The sequence below is a fragment of the Miniopterus natalensis genome, chromosome 7, assembly GCF_054644295.1.
Source record: "Miniopterus natalensis isolate mMinNat1 chromosome 7, mMinNat1.hap1, whole genome shotgun sequence".
Taxonomy (NCBI): domain Eukaryota; kingdom Metazoa; phylum Chordata; class Mammalia; order Chiroptera; family Miniopteridae; genus Miniopterus; species Miniopterus natalensis.
Genome location: NC_142087.1, coordinates 65,999,983 through 66,020,776, shown reverse-complemented (window position 1 = coordinate 66,020,776; position 20,794 = coordinate 65,999,983). Strand labels below are relative to the sequence as shown.

At 39.7% G+C, this 20,794-nt stretch overlaps 1 protein-coding gene across 2 annotated transcripts in view; it reads right to left on the bottom strand.

Annotated features, from left to right (window-relative positions):
* Positions 1-20,794, bottom strand: part of RAB27B (RAB27B, member RAS oncogene family) — a 122,954-nt gene that overhangs the window by 41,071 nt on the left and 61,089 nt on the right. Inside the window, exon 1 of one of the 2 annotated variants that reach the window (XM_016225103.2) lies at positions 17,283-17,437. The exons of the other annotated variant lie outside the window; for it this stretch is intronic. The gene's annotated coding sequence lies outside the window, so the exon portion shown is untranslated. Of the gene's footprint in view, positions 1-17,282; positions 17,438-20,794 lie in introns of those variants that run through there. 2 annotated transcript variants of the gene reach the window in all.

Sequence of the window (20,794 nt, the reverse complement as noted above, 5' to 3'; positions counted from 1 at the left end):
TACCCTTAGAATATGATGATAGAAAAAAAATGTGTCTCTCCCAATAAATTGCTGTACTTTCTTTAACCTGACGGGGAAAGCTGTATGACGGGCTGCTTCCTCTCGCCTCTGCCGCCTGGAGGCCCAGAACTCAGGGCTTCGCTCCAATGTTTCGGGCACCAGAGGTTCTCTGGTTAAACGACTTAATCTCTTCTACTTCTGGACTCCGTGACTCCAGGAGTGCTGGCTTTTTATTCTTCCTTTAGCTGCTTGACTACATTTTTATCTCTAAACCTTCGCAGACCCTTCCAGGTGAGGTAGAAAACACAGTTGATTCCTGTTACTCATGGTGCCTTTGCTTTATGAAGACGCTGCACACATAGAATCGGGGATACTGTGCTCCCCGCGGAGACACAGGGCGAAGTTCCTGGGAGCCTCCGGCCACAATATTCTCACCAACTGGTCAACACTAACCTTGGTTTAGGTTTAAAGACTCGTATTTCATATGTGCTCTTGATTCATAAGCCCTGAGCTCGTGGCCAACAGCCTGCATGAAGCTTACGGAGCACACGCATATTCTCTCCACGAGGCACCTCACAGCCTTCCCGCCCTTAAAACGAGACAGAACCCCAAGGCTATGCTTGGGGGCCATTTTAAGCAGAAAAAAACTTCTATGTAAAAGCACCAAAGTACAAGAAATGTGGCACTAAGTAAACCGGGAAAAGAACACCTGTTACCATATGAGCTGAAGGAAGAAGGCAGGGTGTCGACGTGTTTGCCTGAGCTGGGAATGTGCCCATCAGGAAGCTCAGCTCCTTCTCCACTTGCATGCATGTCTGTGAATGACTGCAGGTGCAGCAGGGGTATCGATTTGGGGTTACAAATGAATTTTAACCAGTAGGCAAATTCATAACTATGCATCAGCAAATCATGAGGATTGATTGTAAGGTTTCCCAAAATTAACACTATTATATTTTGGCCTATTAGCACAATAGCAACAATTAGAATAACCTATCAGGTTATGCAGCAGAAAGGAGGCCCTGAGGGAGTGGACCCAGAGACAGGTGCTTTCATAACCTTGCGGAAAGGTGAGAGCAAAGACAAGAGGAGCAGGTCCCAGGGGAGCAGTCGCACACGGGACTCAGGTCCCTGGGAAAGGAGAGGAGAGACAGGTGAGCCTAAAAAGGAGACAGCATTAACCTATTTCACAATTTTACTCTTTTCCTATTACAGTAATCCTTTTATTATATCCATTATTGCTTAACTAGAGTCATGCAGGGGGACTTTTTTCCTTCCCCAATAGATTCCTACCCTAAACTTAGAAAAATACATCAGTCTGTATGACCAAGTATTGCAATGCTAACACATCTAAGGGAAAAGCAGCCTAATCCATAATGAGTTAATTTTGGCCAAATTGTTAATAAGATTTATAACACCAGATTCTGAGGGGAGACTCCTCTTTCTAGTGTTGATAACGAAAAACATTATTAAACCTGGAGCAGCCATTCCCCTCTCTCCCCCACACCGTCATATTCACAGTAAAACCAACATAAAGGCACATATTAGGCAAAAAATGGTAGAAAGCAGGCTGGGAAAGATACATGTGAATTTTGCAGCACTAGTATTAAAACAAATCAGTCCATTCAATTAGGATGTTGCACACAGTAGGTCCTCTAGGGATCAACTATGTAAGAAGTAGCTCGTAATTAAACTAATTAGCTCATAAAGTGAAAATTCAGTCTGATTTTCTGTCTGTACTTGGCTTATCACCAACACTAATTAACCCTCTTGGATCTTTTATTCAGTGAAAATTATGGGGATTATTAACACCATGGAGCTCTATAGATATTTTAACTCATGGCTATTTGTCATGGTTGATGGCTAATTCAATGTCTTTTTCCACTTAGTTATTTCCTGTAGAGGATATTGATATATAGGTAAATCATAATTGTACACTGCGAGTTATTCATGAACTTGGCCCGGTTCTTGAAGTCACACCCTTGTTATTTCAGACTCCACCCTAATTGCTATGATACTCCTTCCCCCTCCACTGAAGCCATCTCAGGGTTATGAAATGACTTCTCTTCTAGTTCTGTGGCAGTTATACTTCCTGTCCTTCATTTGGACTCTGGTCCTGACCCTATTTGGATGAGCAACTGGCATAGAGATTCCAGCATGTGAGGGACGGTTGCTCTAACATTCATCATTTTTAAAACTATTTTAATCTTGATTATCTGAAAAGGAAGAAAAATATATAGCTCCAGTTTGGCTAAAGTTTAAAAATTTGAAGAAATATTTCTAAGAAGACTTCATCATTCACATTTTGTATTTCAGAAGAATAGAAATAACCCTCCTGCTACTATCTGATATTTAAAAGTGTTGGAATCAAGTAGATTGAGTTGAAGGTTTGAATATCTCTGATTTCCAAGTAGGCCAGTTTGCTCTGCTTTATTTTATAATAGTTTGACTTTGGTCTCCTGGCTCAGCTCATGTGTATCGGGAACAATCCAGTGTGGCTCAAATGTCCCTGAGATGCTGATTGGTCAGCAGATGCAATGCAACTCAGTATGTTTAGTATCACCTCTGCTTCTTGGGGAATCAAGAGAGGAAACAGAAGAGGTTAATACAAATACATCCCTGACCTATTTTTAAAACCAGCTCAAGTGTAAGTTCTCTGTACAGAGAGTCAGAAGCATCTTCTAGATACAGGGTAGTTTACCACTGCTAAAACAACACAATGAATTTTATTGAAAATGTAAGAGGACAGGTATGCTATTACCACAAAACTTTAATAAATACCACAGGGTGCTAGTTTATTTTAGTGCCTTCCTGAACCTCAATAATCAAAGTTTTACCAGAAATGTCAGACTGGTTATGTTACTTGCTGACCCAATACCCAGTGACAATGGTACAAGTAAATCTGAAGGACAGTCATTGACCTTCATAGAGGTTTACAGTTTCTCTGCTCATTAAATAAAATAATTCATTGTGGTTTTAATTTGCATCTCTCTGATGATTAGCGACATTGAACATTTTCTCATATGTCTCTTGGCCATCTGTATGTCCTCTTTGGAGAAGTGTCTATTCGGGTACTTTGCCCATTTTTCAATTGGGTTGTTTGTCTTCCTCTTGCTGAGTGCTATGAGTTCTTTGTACACTTTGGAAATTACCCCCTTATCAGATTCATCCTTGGCAAACATGTTCTCCCACACTGTGGGGTTCCTTTGTATTTTGAGGCTGATTTCTTTTGCTGTGCAGAAGCTTTTTAGTTTGATGTAGTCCCATTTGTTTATTTTTTCTATTGTTTCTCTTGCCCTAGGAGATGTATTGGTGAAAATGCCATTACATGAGATGTCTGTGACTTTACTGCCTATGTTTTCTTCCAGGATTTTTATGGTTTCACAGCTTACATTTAAGGCTTTTATCCATTTTGAATTTATTTTTGTGTATGGAGTAAGTTGGTGATCTAGTTTCATCTTTTTGCATGCATCTGTCCAACTTTCCTAACACACTTTATTGAAGAGACTGTCTTTACTCCATTGTATGCTCTTACCTCCTTTGTCAATATTAACTGACCATAATGGTTTGGGTCTATTTTGGGGGTCTCTGTTCTGTTCCATTGATCTGTAAGTCCATTGTTGTACAAATACCAGGCTGTTTTGATTACAATATCACTTCACACCTGCCAGAATGGCTGCCATCAACAAATCAACAAACAACTGCTGGTGAGGGTGTGGAGAAAGGGGAACCCTGGTACACTGCTGGAGGGAGTGCAGACTGGTGCAGCCACTATGGAAAACAGTATGGAGGTTCCTCAAAAAACTAAAAACGGAACTGCCTTTGACCCATTAATCCCATTTCTGGGAATATACCCTAAGAATCCTGAAACACTAATCAGAAAGAATATATGCACCCCTATGTTCATAGCAGGGCAATTTACAAGAGCTAAGATCTGGAAACAGCCCAAGCGCCCATCAGTAGATGAGCGGATAAAAAAACCTGTGGGACATTTACACCATGGAGGACTATGCAGCTGTAAAGAAGAAGGATCTGGTACCCTTTGGGACAGGATGGATGGACCTGGAGAATATTATGCTAAGCTAAATAAGCCAAGCAGAGAAAGACAAATATCTCATGATCTCATTTATATGTGGAATATAAAGAACATAATAAACTGATGAACAAAATAGATCCAGAGACATGGAAGCATGAAACAGACTGATGAACCTCAGAGGGAAGGTGGGGGTGGATGAGGGGGAGAGATTAACCAAAGAATTTATATGCATATATGCATAACCCACGGACACAGACAATAGCGTGGTAAAGGCCTGAAGCAGGGAGTGGGTACAGTATGGAAGGGGTCAATGGGGGAAAAAGGGGACATCTGTAATACTTTCAACAATAAAGATAGATTTTTTTAAAAATCAAATGCATGAATTCAAGAAAAAACAAATATTTTTGTCTGAAACCAGAAAATCTAAAGGGAAATTGTTAGTTGCAGCAGACCACTGAAATAAGAATATTTTTAAATAGAAATTTTGCCCTTAAAAGTAAAGACAGATAAGACTTAATGGCAATAGGTATCTTAAAAGATATTGCTGTCAATATTTTGAATTCTGCTTTGACCAACAGGAAAGAGTAATTATACTTATACTATTGATATGTTCCCAAAGGTTATTTTCTTTATCTTTCCTGATACTTTACCTAAGCTTTGATGGATTTGAGAATGTCCTGATAAGTCATGTTATGTTTAAAAATTAGTTGAAAATATATAGGGTGTCCCCCAAAAATGTATAAACACACTTTGAATAATTACAAAGGTGGTGCTTATTAAAATACATTTCATTTTCAAGACTGAACTATCAGCTGTTAAAGTGTCTATATTTTTTTGGAACACTCTGTATATACACATTTCCTTTTACACATAAAGCTTTACAGAAATCATTTTCTGAAAAATAGTTCGAAAACCTCGGGTCCTTGAAAAGAGACTGGAAATGAGTTCAGTTCATTCCATTAAGTGTTCTAGTAGTTCTGCAATGAAAAACCCATAAAAATATTTCATAAAATGTCAGTAGTTATGGTAGAATAAACAAGAAACTGCTTCCATATCCCTTCTTACAAGCAGGCGTGTCAACCACTTCCACGTCAGTTTCCTACATCTCACTGACTTGAAATGAAGTATAGTTTGGAAATCAGCCAAGCCGATAGACAACCAGGACTAAGCTTTCCCATGCTGAACTAGTTTCACTGCAGGGCTGTACCTTACACAGCAGTCTTCTGCTATCAGGCATCTGGCCTACCTTGTTACTCGGCAACGTGTCCGAATACGCTTAAACGGCGAAAGCGGGACTGCATTTGGCCCACTATGATCAATAAGGTTTGATTTTTGTCTCTAAGGAAAGTCAAACCGTTATCTCTTTGTGCTTCCTGTGAATTGCCTAAATCCTCAATTTCGAACCACTGTATTCTACGTAATAAAGTTTTTCTAGGCTGGCAGGCTAGAAATCAGACTGAAGTATACTGGTCTCTGTTTCTAAAGGCAAAAACTCAAAGGGCAGTAATGGTGGTAAGAATGACTCTGAAATTATCAAGATGCAAATAACCAAGTGGTTTTTTGATATCACGTATCTATGAGGTTGGCCACTGAGTTTGCAGTTGTGGATGTGGACCTGTTTAGAGAAACTACAGTTGTTTATAAGCCCACCTCTGGTACTAGCAATTGCCTGAGGTCAGCTAAGAAAAATGCCACCACTGCTGATGGAAAATGCTCGGGCAGTTTGACCACTTGCTATTATTTGAGTCTGTGGATTAACCACAGTGGCTGTCAGCTTATCAGCTGAGTCTATTTCCATACACTCGTAATGCTCGCCCACAAGACAGGAAACGGGAGACTTCAGCTATCAAGGGTACGGAGTCAAGGGTTGTGGACAGTGCTGGGGATCGAGCATTGCGCTCTATGCAAGGGCCAATCCCTCTCTGAGGATGGCCTTAAGGAACTCTACAGAAAGGTCACCCGTTCTACAAAGGAATGTGATCTTATTTTCAGAACTAAGAACTTGCATCCTTACCTAACCCAGAGTCTGCCCTGGTAATGGATTTTAACTGGTGGCTGCTCCAGAAATTGCAGGCCATAGCCTCACCATCCATACGGGCAACATTAGCTTTAACAAATAAAGTTCTTTTTGCCCCAAACTGTTCCTCTAGAAATATGTTCCTAAGCCTGGAACTTCTAATATTAGGCATGCCTTTGGATCTTTGCTACATGTTGTAAAGCAAAATGCCTCCTGGGAACAGTAATTCATTAGCTGTTTTCAGTCATAGCTACTATGGCAGAAATTGATTCATCAGAAAGGCTGGTCAACAAGTCTTTGATTTTCCATCTTGGGAGCAACAAATTGGTACCAAGCACTGTAGAAACAAATATCAAAAGAGAAAAGTGGGCTTGGACATACAGTTCTGAGAGAAATCAATTTTACCCATGACTTGTACTAAAAGGGAAGTTCTTTACTCAACGGTCAATAAATATCAAAGAAAAAGAGGACTCGAGGAGGCAATCTTTCCTTCATGATAAAATAGACATGTAATAAAATTACTTGCCCAGGCAAGAGTTTAGGAACCCCAGGGAATGTTTAGCCTTATAAAAAGCTTCAGTATTTCCAATGACATAGGAGAAGCTGAGGATATATCATTTCTCTAAAAAGTCTACAAAAAAGCATCTTTTATTTCTTCCTTAATAAAGCTTCATGACAAAAGCAACTATCTTAAGAATTATATGGATTTACTCACAGACACCATTGCTAGGGTATACATTTAGTTCTGGAAACTCACTACTGGAGTGGATATCATAGAAACATTCTCCCTCCTCTTTAATTCTAGTATCAATTCAGTTTAGATCCAGTTAAACAGGGTAATTTTAAACTAATGGGAATTAAGTGATATTTGCTGCTTAAAAAACAAAATATATTATTCAAGATCTAGTCTTCTCCTTAGACTTGTCTTAACCAGTGCTGGGTTAGATATACGCTCTTAGTATCTAGGGGTACTAGATAATACATCAGGCCAAGAGGAAGACCCCAAATAAAATTTCTACTTCTGCCTTTATATACCCTTTTCCTTAGAACTCTGTGGATTGGAGAAGACTTCATTGTCGTCTAAATCATGTAGTTCAATTTTGCCTTTAAATTGTTCCTTGGGCCGATGTGGTAATTGTGTTGAAAGAAACTAAACTCATAAAGATTATGGCTAGAATGGGAGACATTTTTGTTCCTATTTAACCTTCTTTCATCTTTTTTTATACGTTGGCATATATACTGTATGAATGTCCTGAAATCTTTGTAAGTTATATGTAAAAAATATTCCAAACAGGAAGCAGTTGTAAGAAAAAGCAGAATTTGTGAAATTTGTCTCATTAAAAGGAAAACAATGAAACTTTCAATTTTCTCACACAATGGCCTAGACCTGGAAATTAGTGCATGCAATGACTACATTCTTTGGGTGACAGTATTTTAAAGCTGAAAATGATGGCACTTGCCATCAGTCTTTAATCAAGGACTTATTATCAATGACAATTTTCACCCTTGACAACCATGTCAAACAGCCGTAATTCATAGTGATCCCTGAGTGCTCATCATGAGTTATAGGAGGATTTTCTAAATCCAAGAAAATATTTGTGACTTTTTCTTTGTATTATTATTACACTCCCACGTAAGTCCAAATACCCTGCAAAATAAGAGATCCATGCTCCGAATATTAGTTTACCTATCCTCAAACCTCACACAAGAAAAAACACACTGATGTTTTTCAAGAGACTGAAATATTGATGAATTTACTACAGAGGGGGATCCTCTAGAAGATTCAGTTAGATAATAGCTCAGCGAGTAACGTAAGTAACCAAATGCTTGAGGCAAAAAGTACAAAAGGACTAAAGTCAACGTGTTCCTAATTGGAAACCCAGACCTGGATATTTCTAGACGTGGATTAGGTGTCTAGCTTATAAATGAGTCATCAAATATTTTTTAGGATTTTGCTTCTCCATCTATAATAATCAGAACATAAGTAACTGGGCTATCAGCTTATTATAGGACGCTTTTATGAAAAACACATTTGTTCAGAGCTAGATGTCTGAAATGATGCATCTGTAACAAAGAATGCTTTACACACCTGGAATCAACCGAGCCAGAAGGAACAGAGAGAACACCTCAATTGGACAAGTGGGCATATAGAATGTTCACACTGATTGCTTAGTAATCAGAAATACTTGAGATGGAGAGTGGGAGGCAGTAGGTGGTTGTATAAAGAATGTTTGTCAATGCAGTAAAATATTGCAAACAGTGAACCGAAAGGCATACTATTATGGGGATGGAGGTGGGGTAGGAAGACGAGAGAAGAGAGTGAGAAACTTTCCCTAAACTTAGTCACTTGGCATATACTTACTAGTCAATCATCTGACAATGTTACATGTTACAGGGAATTGCAAAAATAATCTTTACCAAAGATTTATTCTTCAATTCTTTTAGAACATTGCAATACATCTTGTTATGCTCTGGTAAGTAGATCCTGAGATGAAGTGTCATAAATTCAGTCACAGCAGAGCTAGAACAGGGCTACTGCGTAAAATGAAGAGAATGGGAGTTAGTCTGTTCTTAAGTTCATATGGACTGGGTGTCATTTATTAATGAGCTTAAATCAATAGATTCAGTCACTTTAGGAATCTGTTAGATTTTCCATGCTCCAGTATCAGAATGCCTTCCTAGCTGAGATAGGACTTTGCACGGTGTGGCTGGGAGAGGACATGGGTGAACAGAATTACGGGGGGGGGGGAGGGGGGAATTACTTAAAATGATTATCCCACAAAAAGGGATAAATGATGTCATAGCCATAAACTAAGAGCTACAGATGTATTTAATTATCCTCTCAATTTAACAATAAAAATTATAATTATAAATAATGAGATATAACCTTACATTTTCCCTAAGTCCTTCCAGAACTTAAATGTCATTATTAGCCAAAGCACATCAGTGCTTACAGAAAAGGAAGAAAATTATGAGTCCTAGCTTCCTCCCTCTTTCCAGGGTCTCCCTGAGAGATGGCATTAGTTCTTGTGAATTAAAGTGATTACCTACATTCTGGTATTTCCCTGATCACTATTACCAGCCTGACCTCCCTTAGCAGGTTTAGATGCTGGAAGTCAGTTTTCCGCACAAACCCAATTGAATGACCACAGGTACCCCAAATGCAGTATGTCTCCCCCCTCAATGTGCTTCACCTTTTTTTACCCTCATTTCAATTTTGGGAACCACTATTCATCCATCTAGTGCCTCCTTAAACCAGCAACTGAGACTTTAAACATTTCTCCTTTCTCCTAATATCTGGTCAATGCCACTTATTAATTTCTCTAATCTGACTTTTCTTCTCTAACCTTCTAATCGCTGACCTCATTTCAGACCTTTTTATTTTCCAATCCTAACTGATCTCTCTATAATTGTAACCCCTTTAAGCTTTCCCTCCTCTTTATTACCACAATACAGCAGTCAAACCACTAGTTTTACCACTTCACACTAAAATGTTCTGCTCATATATTTCTCTCTACCTTACCAGCTTTTAAGTCCTTCAAGATCAGGAACCATGTCTTACTCATCTTTACAACCAAAGTACCAAATATGATGCCAACACATAAAAGGCACTTAAAGAACTTTTTGATAAAAAATTCACACATATAAAAATTATACCAGAGAACACATTGCTATTATCAGTTTTTAACATGGTGAGGGGGTCTTTTATTGTGATAAATGTCAACTTTAACATAACTAATTCGGCACTTTCTCTACATTATATGCTATCTTGATAGAATTTGTGCTCTCCAAAAGATTTCCGTAAGTCTTGGATTTCTTATTTTTATCTTTTGGATCAAGTGACCATGCATAGTGATATGTTTTATGGTAGAAAAGACAAATTAGAAAGCAGTTTTGAGCTATTTCTTTAACTCTCTAATTCTGAGTTCTACACACTTTTAGAAAACATGGTTCTTTAAGAATAAAACAAGTAAAAAATGTCACTCCTGATTATAAAATACGATGATGCAAACAGTACATCTTTGTTTAAATAGTTAACATTTATGATTATGATTGTGAATGATTCCTTTTCTCTTTTGAATTAGTTGGTGCCTATCCCTCTCTGCACGTGTGTGAATATTTACTATATTGATTTTAAGAACCAACATTATTACTCTAGACTCATTACACCGTATCTCAGGGCTCTATTTCACTAAAATCACCTTATCCAACGCCTTCCATGAGCTAAAGGATAGGAAACTAGTCTCTGGTTCCTATCCTAAGATTACTTTAAAACTCAAATTATACTTTAAGAGCATGAAAAGCTGTAGGGGGTCAAAACCATGAAAACCACACTTGATTAGAAAAACTGTTGGGAACCAGGAAGATGAATTCCGGGGAAATTCATCTTCACAGCAATGTGGTTATTATCCTGTGGTTGTTTTACAGAGAAAACCACAATATAGAACTCAAAGACATTCTCACAGCTTGCACTGGAAACATGTGCATGCCAGGCTTTCTCCAAGTCTGCAGAGGACACCAAGCCCTCAGATTGGCATTAACTTTTGCCATTGTGGGGGGGGGGTAACGGATAAAGGTCCTTATCCTCCATTTTTCATCAGGCCCTCACCTTTATATAGGGATATTCCTTGTAATCTCAAACAGAATGAATTTTCATCAAGCATATAAATTCCTGGGGTGGGCAGAGTGCACCTCCATTAAGGAGGTATCCAGAAGCAGTACTAATGAGTTATGCATTCTGCATAGGTTTGCTTGTTTTTTCTAGTGGGTAAGTGAAAAATTAAAGCCTAACAAGGGAGATTTGGGGAGATTGTATAGGTTGATTTCAAAATAACTAGCACCTGATGATGATCTAGTGCAGTCTGGAGAGAAAAGCAAGCCCCAGGTTGCTCATTTCATTTGATTACTTCTATGCAGTCTTCATCAACTAGCAACCGTTTCCAATTGAAGATTAAAGAATATGTCTTTCTCATATGATGTTCTATTTTTATGCCTGTCTCATTATGTCTTAACCCTCAGTTGTAGATACCAGAATATTTTTATTAAAGCATTTTTTTCTAAGAGATGATTTGCAGTGTTGTTTTCTGTATTGTTTCTAGTAGAAGCTTTTACCTCCAAACTCTGAGAGGCAGCATTTGATAACTGGTATTGCCAACCTTAAAAAAAAATTAAAGTCAATGACTGAATTGGAGCAGAATAGGAACAGAGAGTGGGAATCATAGGTTCTACATAGTCAATTGTGGTAACTATCTTGATTTTACTCAGTGAATTAAGAAATTAGCAAATTGGTTCACTCAAGGAATTGAGAAATTAGCAAATGGGTTACATGGCTCCTGCATTTCCCAAAATTTGGGAGAAAACTTTAGAAAATCACAGGCCCAGGGCAATCCAAGGAGGCACCTGAGTCAAATTTCAGAAGCTCTTGTAACAGTGGAGAATTGTAACCCACCCCACCATTCTTTTGACATTAAATACTGACTCTAATATGTAGCTTGTAGATAAATAACATGTTTGCATAAGAGTCCTAGGAACTAACCTTAGAAGATACAGTCTTCTGGTTCCTATCCTAAGTTTACTTTAAAACTCAAACTTTAAGAGCATGAAAAACTCTAGGGGGTCAAAAAGCATGACTTTCAGGCATTCCAGCTCTGGGAAATTTGCTGACCTTCAAGCCAAAACCAGGAGGATGCACACCAGACCATCACTTGATCAGTTTCAGGTTCTTATCAGAAGAGAATGTTCTGGTCTGCACATAGTCCCCTCAATGGAGAACTCTCACTCCCCTCCCCTTGATCTATTTGTTCTGTTTTCCCTCTCCCTCCTTATAAAAACCTCTGCCTGTACTGAGATGGAGAGATGGACTTTGGGACGAGAGTCCCCTTCTTCTCATTTGCCAGCACTTGCATAAACCACTTTCTATCTCTCCAGCACCTGTCTCATAAGCTTGGCTTTTGTTGCAGCAGGCAGCCAAACCTGCATTCAGTTATGCTCTTTTTTAAAAAAAATTTATCTTTATTTTTGAAAGTATTACAGATGTCCCTCCTTTTCCCCCACTGACCCCTTCTACCCTGCACCCACCTCCCACCCCAGGTTTTCACCACAGCATTGTCTGAGTCCATTGGTTATACATATATGCATATAAATTTGATCTTGGAAAAGGTTTCCACTTCTTTTTAAGCACCAAGAGATGCTAATTTCCCTTTTCCTCTTTGGAAATCTAATTTTGTTCTATATTTTAAATATTTTGACATGTCCAAAACTTTTATCAACAGTATATTTTGGTTATGAAAGGAGTATATTGAATAGACCACAAGAACTGAAAAAAATTTTTTAACAAACTTCTCTGTCTGTGAGGTCCTGACTAGGTTAGTTTGGGCAAATAGAATACAAAGCAATTTTGCTTTTTCTAATTATTTTTTGTTCTGGTGTATCCCTCAGGTTAGATTTAGTACACAGTTTCATCTTTCTGAGCAAGTAAAAGAGAGAAGCAACAAGAAAACATATAGGGATCCCAAGATCACTATAATTAAAAATAAATTTGTGTGTTACAAAAAGAAGACTAAAATAAAATCTTGCACTTTTCCCCTAAGCCTTTTAAAATGAAAATTTCCCTTTTTATATAGTCTATATGTTTTTCTTTCTCTTTTTTATCTCTGTGTGTGCATATACATGTATACGTATGTGTATATATATGTGTGTGTGTGTATATATATAGATATCTATATCTATCTACCCACCTAAATGGGTAAATAGGTACATAAATGGAAGGAAGAGAGAAAAGAAAATAAAGAGAAAAAAAGAAAGTAATTAAACATGAAGCAAGAAATGTAAGTTACCCAGGTCTAAACCTAGGCAATAAGGATATTAAAATAATCAACATTTTCTTTTCTTTCACACAGGAGAAAATCGAGCTTTATGGAAACTAAATGTCATACTCATAACTATATTACTCAGCACTAACAGTCTTTTATTAGTGATGGACTTCTTAATGTTTTGATGTAAATCTTACTAATTTATGACATCTAATCAGCCTTCTCTGAAATTTTTCTCAAAAATATGTGGGTGAGCCTTGATATCCTTAATTATAGTTTTACCTACTAAAAGAAGTTTCTTCCTGCATTTCTGGATATTAGACATTTGATTTATAAGCAGCTACACCCTAATTTACTTTGATCTGATATTTTTTTACAACTGCATTCTAACTACACTTTCACTATTATCTCTAAATTTGTGATCTAGAATAACTATAAAACATCAAACAAATTGTGTTCTTGTATTTGTAGGATCACAGTTTTGGAAGAAAGCATGAAGGTCATGTAGTCCAACTCCCAGTATAAGCCATCTCTACAACTAAATCTTGGAGTACTGCACTTATGACTTCCCAAGTGGTCTTTCTGGCCTCACCTTGTGTCCTCTACTGTCTGGCCTCCACTCTCTAAACTCTTCTGCCAGCTCGCTGAATGCACCAAGCTCTTTCCCAGGTCGGGAACTTGACAGATGCTTTTGCTCTGTCTGGATTGTTCTCTCCCAACTTTCCACCAGACTGGCACCCAGACATCCTTCATGTCTCAACTAAAATACTGTTTCCTTAGACAGGTCCTCTTGACTGCCCCCGCCATTATTCTTTTCCACTTAAAGAAGTTGCTTGCGGTCACAATAACTTCGCATCTTTCTTGGATTTTCATTTTCTTTTAGTGCTGTCTTATCCTTCCTGTTTTTGAACATTTCTTCTTCTCAGTAAAAGAAGAAAGCAATAGACACTGAGTAATAACATTTTCTCCCACAGCCACTGACTTCTTTATTCACTACTTTGCTCTAGACAACACTAGAAGAATTTTTGGCTTGCATGAGCATTTTTTCCAGGTTTCAGCTCACTCCGGATTTCACTCTTCCTCACACTATACTTATAGCTCATTTAACACCTTTGTAAGTATTTCTAATTATGTGTTCCTTTTTTCATCCATTCTACAATCCATTTTTTAAAACCTTTGATTAAAGTCTCTATGTAGTATTATGAATAGTTCTGGTGGTATCTCTCTTGGGATAATGTGACATGCTAATTACAATTTTTTTTAAAGTTAGTTTATCTCAACTCCTTGTTTTTAAGAACTCCACCTCCAATCAAAGCTGCCAATGATTCCAAATTGCCACCTGCAATCCTGGTCCTCACCTCACTCATCCTACAACATCTGACACAGTTGTCCTTTCCCTTTTTTTTAAACTCTTCTTAGTTTAGGTTCCATGACAACACTTTTTTATGGTTTACCTCCCACTATGCTGCCTTTTTACTGGCTCCTATGCAAGATATCTCAGTGTTAGAAAAGACAGAACTTGGCTCTTAGGGCTCCACTTTCCCTCTCTCCCTCACCCTCTCTCTCTCTTCCTCTCCCTCCCTCCCTCTCTCCCTCTCTCCCTCCCTCCTATGATGTTCTCAGGATCATGGCTCTAAATAGCCTTCAGGGGCACTTGATTCCCAACTTTCTCTGTTCACCTATGACTTCTCACAAGTATTCTAGATTCTTATATCCGAAAGTCCAGTTTGACATTTCCACTTGGATTCCTTGGATACCTAAAAAGGGCTGGAAATGAATTATTCATTCTCCTTTCAATTTTTCTTATCCATCTTAGGAAATGGCTTTACCATTTACCCAGCATCTTCAGTTAAAAAAACTGGTGATCATTCTGGTTCTTCCTTTTCTTCATCCCCACCCCTTATCCAATGAGTCAGCAAGTCCTGTTCTCTCCGCCTTCAAATATTTCCTGAATCTATCCACTTCTCTCTAGAAGCACTGTTTCTACCTGTTTTATGCCACTGTCACCTCTGGTCTACTGGAAGAGCCTCCTAACCGCTCTCTCGTCTACTCTGGACACCCTATAATACCTTCTCTTCAGTGAGGCCATGGTGACATTTTAAAAAGATGACCTTTGCTGAGGCTCTCCCTGACCACTGACTCACACAGAGCCTCCCTCCCCATCCCAGGTCACTCTCATGATTATAGTTTAAATATTTTTAATAGCACTGAAGCATGCATAATTGCTAATTTATTTATAGACTTAGGTGTCTAATTGAAGACATTTTTTAGCTGTTTGCTAAACAGGGTATTATTCTCATTAGTAGCACTCTACACAAGTTTTCTTCATGTAAGGAGGGCCTAGGCGAAAAGGTTAATATTCAGGGAACATGAATAATGATTGCAAAAGGCATGAAACAAAGTAAGTAATATTCTCAACTCCAGTTATGGGGAACTAATACTCTCAACTCCATTTATGGGGTTTACAATAGGGTTTTATTGCCCTTAGTGATATTCCTATTTCTACAATACATAATAAACTTAAGCTCCTTATACACCTAATAATGAGTGGAAAATCATCTCCTTTTAGCCTCCGTCTTAAGAAATTGATATATTTGACATGGAAAACAACTTGTTTGTCCTGTCTGGTTTTTACTGTAATTGTTTCCTGCACCTCCACATTACAATTACTTGCTCAAGAGCTGAACTATTGGTTAACCTGCCTTGATGAATCAACTCAAGAAACTGGATTAACTGTGAGCTGAGTTTTATGTGAATAGTTGGTCTACATTTCATGCTCTGCTAATCTGAAAATTAAAACAATAACTAACCCAAAATTCCCCAGAGTGAAGTGGGAAAAGAGCAGATTTCTGTTCTGAGCCACCTGGGGCTTTAGGTGACTTCACTTTTCCAGAAGAGTAGTAAATACATGAAAAGCAGCTCAGACACCAGCAGATACTTTTGGTAAAAGCTGGTGTGCCAAGGCACTGAGATGATCAATTATCCTAGGGTTACCTTCCGTATGAGGCCAAGTAGTCCTGTTCCAGAAATGGCCTATGAGAAAGTTGTGGTTTGCTCACATATGACAGATTCCCTTTATTCCTTCTTGGCAACTATGAGAACAGGCTCATCCAGTTTCATCTGCAATGTTTTATTTTCCTTTTGCAATCAATGATAGTAATATTCATGGGAGGCCACAGTCAGTTCTTAAGCAGAAAAGCCTCATTAATACCAAGCCATCTGTGAAGAAGGCCCTTTTTTGGTCATCCATAAGAACTCCCTCTTGCCTTCAAGAAGGATTGATCCCATCTGGGCAGAGGATTATGTTAGAAAACTATGAAAAATACTTAGGAGGAATGGCTCTCACTTCATATTATAATTTGAACTTTAGAGTAACTTGAAAATTCAATAAACTTAAATACCTGAGGCTATAATGCTGAAGTCTATCTTTTCTGCTACCTTTTCACATTTAGGACTATATAACCATGTAATATATAGATATATAGATATATATATAGATATATAGATATGTAATATATAATAATATATACATGTAATACTGAATATGCATGAATATAACTAAATATTAAAAACAGCACACATTCTACTTTTAAACATAACTAAATCAAAATTCATAGCTATTATTATGTTAAATAATAATTCTGTTGCTAATAATCCTGAAACTGCATGTTATTAATTTGGGGCTTAAGTAACCCATTTAAACAATTGGAATCTTATACCCTTAATTTTACATCTTGAAATGAAAGCCTAGTAAACATGTGATAGGTGTGTGACTTTAACCAAACATACATGTTTCCTAGGAAGGCAGCCCCTAGCTTTACTACCTAGTTACATGTCACCTGCCTCAATAGTTTCCAGATCATGTACTGGGTGGGAAACTCCTGGAAGCTAATAGACTGTTTCACTTGAACCAACACACTTGCTCACACCCTAGTTGCTGCAACACTTCCATCAGAATCTGGAGAGAGAGAGGGGGGAAAAAAGCTGAGCCAAACACTGGAAGACAGAAATCGCTTCTGATTTCTCTGCGGCTCTTTCACGGGAGACCCTGCGAGGAACTGCGCGCTCCCTCGCCGGGCTCGCCGGGCTGAAGGGCTTCTCCTAAAATGAAACTCCAAACACGCTGTCGCCGGGATCACCACCATTATTATTACTCGACCGTCGTTTGCGATGCCGGTGGAAGGACATCGGTACTGCGGTGCCCAGCTTCCACCCTCACCAGACGCGTGAGAGGCAAACACCGAAGCAAAGCCCAGCCAGCCGGCCGGGTTCCGGCGCCCCGGAGCGCGCGCCCCCACTCGCGCCGGGCTCCAGGCGCGCGCCCGCCCGCCCGCCGCCCCCGCCCCGCCCGGGCCCGCGCGCCCGCCGCCCCGCGTCCCCGCCTCGGCCCCTTCCCCGCGGCCCGGCTTCCCCCGCTCACCGCCCGCGAAGTTCGCCGAGCGCGCTCCGGGCGTCCGGTTTCCGAGGCGTCCTCCCCTCCCGAGCCCGGGACTCCCGGCTTCCACCCCAGCGCTGGCGCGGGGGCCGCTCTACAGCGCGACCATCACGGGGCAGCTCCTCGCTGCTCCAACCTGTGGCTCTGCCTCGGAGGCCAGGCTCCGCGCGCGTGGACGGCGGGCGGCGGGACTGTGGCACCGCCCCCGGCCCGCACGGCCGCGTGGATCCCGAGGCTTGTGCGAGGAGGAGGCGTGTCTCCCGCCCGACGCGGACGTGCGGAGCTCGCCCGGGCCAATCTCGGTGGTGACTCAAGCGCGCCTGGCTCCCGGTGAAATTCTCCTCCGTGGAGCGTCAAGCCCGTTTTTATTCCTTTATTTTCGCGTGTTTTCTTTGATATCTTTTATTGAAAGCGCCCAGGGCGCTGTGAGAACCGCTGCCAACGCGCTGCCTTCTCTCCCCGCTGGGATGGCTCATTAACTACAGAGCGCGGGAGAGCGATTGCCGGTGGAGAGCAGGGAAAGCCTCGGGAGATGGAAGGGCAGTTGGAAATTCACGTTTGAGAAGTGAGGATCTGTAGATATGAATCCATTAATCAGTATGCACCAGGCTAATATTTGCCTCCTAGGCACTCCAGAGATCAGGAGGTTACTAACTGGATGTCCTGTCTATGAGATCAAACAAAATCAGAACACACATTCACTGAACAAACACTAAGTACCTACTGTGTGTCACACCCTGTCCTAGACGCTTTGTAATTGTCCACAACAGAGATCCTGGCTGGCTCTCTTGAGCTCACGTTTCAGACAGACTCACATCCCTCGTTTCCAGACTGATGGTAAAGGTAAGAATCCAAGGCCACATGCATCCGATGGCAGCTGGTTTCTTCCTCCATGAAGAAAAATTTAAAGTTCCGAACCTGTTGCTTGTACTCATGTTGGTCAACAAGGAGATGAATGCTTAAATTTTAAGTGTTTGACCCAGTTCCGACAGGGTGCCTTAGAGAAGCAGCTAGGAAGCATCTCCCAGAGAAATGCTGCGGGAGGGGCTAAAGGAATTCCCCCAAACCAAAGCGAAGCACGAACAAACAATAGCGAGGTGGTGGAGAAGAGTGTGGATCCCGCAAGAATCTGTCTATTCTATTAGGAAAATAAGTTCTCCTTCCTGTGCCTCAATGCTCTTATCTTGAAAATGGGGGTAATAAAACGCCTTTGTTGGGTTGTGAGTAAATGAGTTTATATCAGTAAAGTGCATAGAACAGTGTGTGGCACAGAAAATGCTATGCATGTGTTGGCTAAATGTGTTACTTTGGTAGCGTTTATCTGCTTCATTGTCACAAAGCAAGTTCCAATTCATACAAATTATTCTGATCTACCAGGAGAAAGTACAGAAGGTTCAGGATGTAGATTTTCAGAATAGATATGATGGGAATCTATATTTGTGGTAAATCTATTTTGCATCCATCAGCAATATCTAAGTATATAACAAGTGTGTGCCCTGCGCCTGGAAAGAGATAAAAGAGTAAACATAACAACCTTGAATTTATTTCACTTTTCGTAGCACATTAATTTAAAATAATGCTCTGCACTATACAATGATAATCTGTACTTACCTAGTTCATGTGCTCACTCACATTAATCCGAACAGCTATTATTTCCTGTATGCAGTAGAGTTTATAAAGCCCTTGCCCATAGATCATCTCAATCGACTTTCACAGCATCACTTTGAAGTAGCCAAGGCATCTATCATTTTTATTGTCCCCATTTTAAGAATGAAGAAACTGAGGTTAAAAAAGTCCTAACAAAGTGCCCAGACTCGTGAAGGTCCATAAACATAGAACTCAGATCCATTCATCCTGAAGGCGGGGCTCATGATGGTCACTCTATAACTTTGCTTCCCTACTATCTAGGAAAAGTTCCTGCTGTGAGAAAGTCTAACAGATTTAGGGCTTGCTCTCCTTGTCACCGTCCCCTAGATCAGTGTGTCAGCTGCCTGGTAGGGTCAGCTCTTACAGGGACAGCTCTCCTGCAGTCACTGGCCGAGTAAGTCCTGTCTTTCAGGTTCTGAGGCTCACAGGCACTCCTGTTACAGAGTGATGCTGCTCGGCTGCTTCAGAGTGATGAACTTTCCCTTCCCTCTGAAAAGGGGTGCTGAGGGGGAAAGGCGGCTGGGAGAACATGAAAGAAAGGACTCTTGGCCACTTTATGGAGGAAACTTTGAACAGGGGTCGAGCAGAGTAAAAGACCCCGGGAAACCAGTGAAAACAAGGTGACATCTTGTGACATAATAAAAAATAAAAGCCTTCCTGTCCCTGAAGTTGATGTAGCACAAATCAAATAGATGTAATTTCTGCCAGTAGGTTTATCATGCAATAACTATAGCACCAAGGTAAACAGTACATGGGAGGTTTCTAGAGAAAAGTGACAAATTGATCACATGTGTTTTAGCTCCCCTTCCCCAAACTCCCCTAACACGAGAATGAATGGATATTTTAAGTGTCATTAAATCTTGAAGACAAATAAAAGGGAGAGGAGCAATAAAAAAACAAAATAAACTGCAATAGATGGTTGGAAGAATCTAAGTCAGATGGAGGCTTGGGTTAATCCACCACATACCCATAAGCAATTCTCCCTGCGTAGCCCTGGGAGGCTCAGGCCTAGGAGGCAGAAACACCACCATTGCAGGAGGCCAGCTGGTGGGGTGAACAGGGTTTGGTCAGATGTCTGTGTACAGAATGCTTGAACGCAAAGTTTCCTTCCCCACTGCCACACAATCAACCAGCCCTAACTTCCTCCATCTGCTCAGCCCAGCCTCCAGGAGACTGGAGGTTTATTTTCTGGAGAAAGTAAACTAGAGTAATTTGTGGCTTAACAAGATAAGCTAAACACATGCATTTTTTACTCTGCTGCTACAGAAAATGAATTTTTAAAATGTATCTATAAGACAGGAAAAAACTCTTAAAATTGAAAATATACCCCAAAATTTAAAAATCTAACAGATGGGTTAGAAGATTCAGTTGAAAACATCTTCAGGAAAATAGAACAAAAAGCTATAAAAATAGAAAATTGGAGAAAAGGAAAATTTTTCTGACTAATGGAAATCCCAGAGAGTTCCAGAAAAGATTGTTTTCTTTTTTTTTTTTTTTCTCCAGAAAGGAATGAAAAAATTAATTTAAGAAACAATGCAAAAATAATCTTTGAATCTAATCAAAAGTTCCACTAAAAGTCCAGGAGAATAAATAGATAAATTAATTAAACAAACCAAAATGTGTCATTCTGAAACATTAGAAGCCCAGGAATACAGAGGACAACCTAAAACATCTTCCAGAAACACAGAGCAGATCACATGCAAGGGAACAGAATAAAAATTGCATTAGATTTCTCAAGAACAATAATAGATTGAGAAGATTTCTTAAATGTCTTCACATTTAAAAAATATATATTTTGAACTTAGAATTGTATACCCAGGCAAAATGTTAGCTAAGTGTGGTTAAAGATA